Source organism: Crassostrea angulata, chromosome 1 (assembly GCF_025612915.1).
Source record: "Crassostrea angulata isolate pt1a10 chromosome 1, ASM2561291v2, whole genome shotgun sequence".
Lineage (NCBI taxonomy): Eukaryota > Metazoa > Mollusca > Bivalvia > Ostreida > Ostreidae > Magallana > Magallana angulata.
Genome location: NC_069111.1, coordinates 48894104 through 48899847, shown reverse-complemented (window position 1 = coordinate 48899847; position 5744 = coordinate 48894104).

Sequence of the window (5744 nt, the reverse complement as noted above, 5' to 3'; positions counted from 1 at the left end):
GAACTTCTTTTCCGTGTATTAGGTGTTCTGACTGTACTTTATCTGGTCCAGGAGCTTTTTTGGATTTTAATAGTGAAATTGAGTCAAGAACTTCTTTTTCCGTAATGCGGTCATCCGGACAGAAAATAGAATTTTGAGTCTCTTGGGATTTAATATTATTGTATTCATTGATGATACTGTTGTAGAAATCATTATCAAAGGTATAATTTTGTTCAGTTTGATATATTGTGGAAAAGTATTCAGCAAATACCGAAGCAACGCTTTCTGGTGTGTTACCAGTCCGATCTGCAAATTGTATTTCTGGATATATTTTTGATTGACGTGGTTTTTGACGACGAATGAGTTTCCAAAATAAGCGAATGTCGATTCCTGCAGCGTTTTCAATGTCTTCATAAGTTTGTTTCATGTATTCTTCAGAAGCGCTTTCTTGGCATTGTCGAAAATGTCTTTTTTTACGTTTATACTCTGCATAAGATGGGTGCTGCATTCCTCGAGGTTTTCCTTCCTTGACCCATTTTATTCTGGATTCCATTTCGCGTTTATGCGCCTCCTTAACTGTAGTGTTCCAGTAGGGTTTGGTATGAGGATTATAGGAACACGTTGGGATAGTTAGAGTAGTACTTTTTATTACAGCATTTACGATTGTTGTAGTGTAAAAATCTATTTCATTCAGTGACATTTCATCTTTCTCTGGTGGAAGATGTTGGTTTAACTCTGTTTGCAGTTGATTACAATATGATTTTTTTGAGTCCTTACATATCCTGTGCCATGCGGGCCACTTAGTGGTGTTTGGTAATAGGATATGAGGGTTCTCTACAATCTCAATTTTAGCGATCACAGGTAAATGGTCTGACGTGTTTGATATTACACCTTCGTGAATAATATCATAATCTACTAGGTGGTTCTTCAACGATTCACTGACAAATGTGTAGTCTAACATTGTTTTACATGGTATAAAAGTATATACATCTTTGCATTGTTCAACATTATGAAAAGGAAAAAACAGGTTGGTTTTTCTGTAAAATGTTACAAGTTCTGCTGATTTATAGGCATTTGTTCTTTCAACATCTTTTTGTTGAAGGCTACCATTCATGTCACCAGCAAAAATAACATGGCCATGATTAGAATAGATTGTATACAAGTCGTGAAGTACATTTAGTTCTTCTCTATATTTATCTACATCATTTTCAGATGGTAAATACACACCAAAAATATACAATGGTACATGGTTTGGCGTTTTTAAACAAATACCAATGACTCTGTTTGAGTTTGTGTTAACCAATGATGTGTAAAATTCTAGGGATCTTTTATATAATATAGCTACACCTCCTTTGCCTTTATCCCCATTGGTTAACGATTTTTCAAATGTTGCTGTACTGATATAACTTTGATCAATACTGTTTAAAAATTTTGAACAATTTTCAGGTAGTTTGTGTTCTGAGATTACAGCGACATCACACTTTGTTAAACGTAATAAATTTGTCAAACAAACATTAGAGGACATAATACCTCTTACATTCCAATTCAAAATTGAAAACAACATGATAAACAAAAGATCAATGTGCATTGCGTACTCTTTAGGTATGTTCATGGCTAAACAAAAAGTTTATTTTTTTACATCGTCTGATTCGCAACCTTGCTGTCTCTCATGGGCGTTTATCCATGGTCGGCATTTGACTCCGCGAGGCCAAAATGATCGCATATTGATAGTTTCACGGTTTTCTTCCGGAATGTGGATTTTTGCTGATAAACAGTCCGGATTATACTTTGGTTGGAATAGAGAAAGATATGTTACACGGATATCCCTATCTCGGACATAGTTAATAATACCGTCTCTAGTGGTTTCTCGATCAATTCCTGTAAGGTAAAATTGGGCGTTTTTGCGCCTGCGATGTGTTATTCCAAGGAATACATCCCGTTTATCATTTGCTTTTTCTGTGTTTGGTTTGTTAAATTTTTTTGATTCAGTTTTCATAGGTACAATTTTCTCTCGTGAGATGTGCACCGGAATCGGAAGTTTGTTTTCGTTCATTTGTTGTTCTGGTGTGCTTTTAATTGTTTCGGGTTGTTGTTCATTGTTTTCTGTTTTTTTCGGAGACTGCTGTAAGTCAGTGACCCCCTTTACTTGCATGTTAATTTGATTTGCCCCAGAAGAGTCCTGTACACGATGTGGGGAATTCCCCAGTGTTGTAGTATTTATACCGTTACCTGGCGTATTGTTTTCAGGTGGATTTTGTGAATGGTCAGTGGACCGCGATGTACTGTCACTGGTCTGAAGACGGGTAGTAGGGGCCTTCGGCGGGGAAACGACAGCAGCAAATGACTTTTGGAATTTTAATTCTGATAATTGTTTTTGGTGATTTTGACAAATTTTTGATAATTTTAATAATTCGTTGTCGACTCTTTGTGATTTGGCATGTTCTTCCGTGGAATCAAGACCGTCAACACATTTAAGTCGTGAATTTGTGGTTTTACGAAATGTTTCACACGTTATTGAATGAGCTTCGAAATCATTTTTCACTTTATCGATATCAGCTGTTAAAGCAGTGTTTTTGGACTTTAGGTCTGATATCGTTTTTTGCATATTTTTGATGACCTTGCTTGTATTGGAGACAGTTGATTCAAGTTCACGTACACGTTCTAACAAAGTTTGTGTCAGGCAGTGTAGATCTATGTTAAGTGATTTTGGCGTATCTGACGGGTCATGCTTTTTGTCAAAAACGTCAGTAAGATGGGAAGTATCACCATTACAAAACATATAAAGGGCATAGCAGTCTTTTGCATATCTTACTGAGCTTGGGTTACCTTTGGTGGTTCTGCGTTGAATGAGGTTTCCCTTTGGACACCCTTCAATGGTTTTTGCTCTTGTACACAAGAGTGCTCTATATTCAATAATTATCTGTTCATTGCTTGAGGATAATTGTAATAATTTTTCAATATAAAATTCTTTTGGTACATTTTGTAGCACATTATCAAATAAGACAAAGTCATTTGTACTAGTTGATGGTGCATCATTCAGGTAAGTGGCATCGACTTGATTGTCGTATTCGGGTTGATTTTCGTTCACTCGATTGTTCATCAATACATCCACCATTTCGGTGTTTTGTGGACTGTATGCACAATGTACCATGTCATGATCATTGAAAACATTGTCCGTATTATCTGCTAAGTTACTTACAGAGTCTGTACGGGGACACACATTCCGTAGCTCTGTGTAGATTTTCTCAGGCGACGATTGTCGTCCGCCATCGGCGAGCGCCATTTTTTTTTTTTTTTTTTTTTTATAACGTCATTTTATAAAGTATAATGACGTCAGTACTTTAACCCTGACAAAACTTTTCACGTTTTTATAGTTTTATTAACTTTGACATAATGCAATTAATCAGGCAGTCAGTAAACCTGGAGATATATTCATCAAGTGGTTAATTTGTTGTTAACCTAATATATGAACTATGCATGGTCATTTAATTCCATATGGGGCTCAATCTTTCATCACAGCTTAAATATGAAAATCAAAGTTCGCGTATATATTAGAATAGGTCAACTATAAACTAAGCACTAGTATACGTGACCCCCAAAACGCTTGCAAAGATGTATGAGCTCGAGACCCTTTAAAGTGAATGACATCTTAAAAGAATAGTAAATTAGAAAAGCAATTATACTTTAAAAAATAATACATAAAAAGTATTGGAAGAAATAGTTTAAGATTATAATTACGTAGGGATGTATGGCTCTTTTGGAATGCATAATGGCAAATCATTTTCATCCAAGATAAAAAAAAAATAATTAAATTTAAGGTAATTTGGTTAAATTAGCACAAAACCATAATTAGAATGATGTCCATTTCAAAGAGGATTTGCGAATGCGTCCTCTACCCCCAAAAATTTTGAAAGAAGTTTTTTTTTTTATTCGGACCAAAATTGACGCACGATGAAAAAGGAAAAACAAATCCAAGGGTGTCAGATGCATGGTTGTATTAGCCTATCTATGAAAAGTAGACTTAGTAATACTAAAGAAGACCAGTTAAGCCAGTTTGTTTGACTGTTCTCTAGTTCTTCCAGACTTATTTTTGTAAATAAAACTTGTACCTCTTATATCATTTAGGTGTTTTTTGAGAGAATAAGTGAATTGATATAAATTGAATTGAGCTTCATAATTATAGGAAAAAACACACCTGCACATAATTTCCTCCTTAATTTTTAATCAATACAAATTTCCTTTCATTTTCTGAATTTCTAAACACCAAAAAAAAAAAAACCCAAAAAACTAAATTCATTTTCGGACAATAATGTAAAATTCTGTACTTAGTGGTACTAAAAAGTGTTGAACAACGCCATGAATTGACTTTGGTCCATTTGTTAACATTAATGTGATCGAGGCTTGGGTAAAAGGTGAAATGTCAGAACAGACATGTCATAACGACTGATAACGTACAGCGTGGTATTTTATCTCATGCTAATTAAAGATCGATATTGAATTTTTGTTGTTTAAGCAGTCGTTTTGAAAAATGTATAATTCACACACAGATTGTACAAGATAGTTTTATGTACTAATTTAGAACAGACAGGCAGTAACGTTAGAGATGTATTCATTAAATGATTTATAATTGACCTAATATTGAATTTACATTGAAATAAGTCCTTTACTTTCCTCATAGCTTAATACCAAGGTTTGCGTATTAATTACATTAGGACAATTACTTACTATTTATTTAAAAAGGTACTCTAAAACTAAAGGACCAAAAACTGCTTGCTAAGAGCTCAAAACTCGTCCAAAAACATGTTATTGTCAAAGAATGGAACGGAAAACTATACATAAACAAAATTGTTCATATAAAAAGTATTAGAAGGAATAATTTAGGATATGAATGTTAAGTAGAGCTGATACAGGGCGGCTTATTAGGGTCACATGACAAAATTATTTTCACTTAAAATAATGAAAAGAAATAGTTTTTGTAAAAAAAAAAAACCCCGAGAGAAACATAATAATTTATCAAATCCTGAAAAAAGAGACACCTAATAACATGCGATATTCTTCCCTATTTCTTTCAACTAAAAAGAGTAGTTTTCTTTTTGACAGATAACTACCTTTTCATTAAACAATGCAAGACGGAGTCTATTGCACGACACCCTTTTCATATTAAAGGATATAATTTAAAAAATTTTGTTTAACATGCTATTATATCAAATTGAAAGGTCAGTGAAGTCAAATGCATCTTGCATATGGATTAATGTGTTTACTTAAATCATAATTCTGTATCTCTTTATAGAGGAAATAAAAGATGAATGAATGAATGAATGATACAAGACTCTAATTAGCGTATAATAATAAAGCGTCTCATGTAAATGGCTATCATTGGATATAGGTCTTTTATTTGAACATTTTAAGGCTTACATAAGATAAATCTTGTCATTAAGGTGGCTCTATACACCCACAGTTTATTCCAATTTTCAATGGAAGACCACAAAACATATACTTATCAAATATTAAAATGACGATAGGGATACTATAGGTATTTTTAAAGAATTTTTTAATGTTTTTTCGTGTTTTTGTAAAATATTTTTTAAAAAGACAGCTATCAACAAATTGAAAGAAATTATTTTGTCATATGATGGATATTTCCTTCGGACACATAAAAAAAATATAACACTTCTTAACATTCAAAAATGTTATTATTGCAATTTTTTTAGTATTTCCCCAAAACATATTTTTTCATATTTTCTTACTCTGTTGACAAATCATCT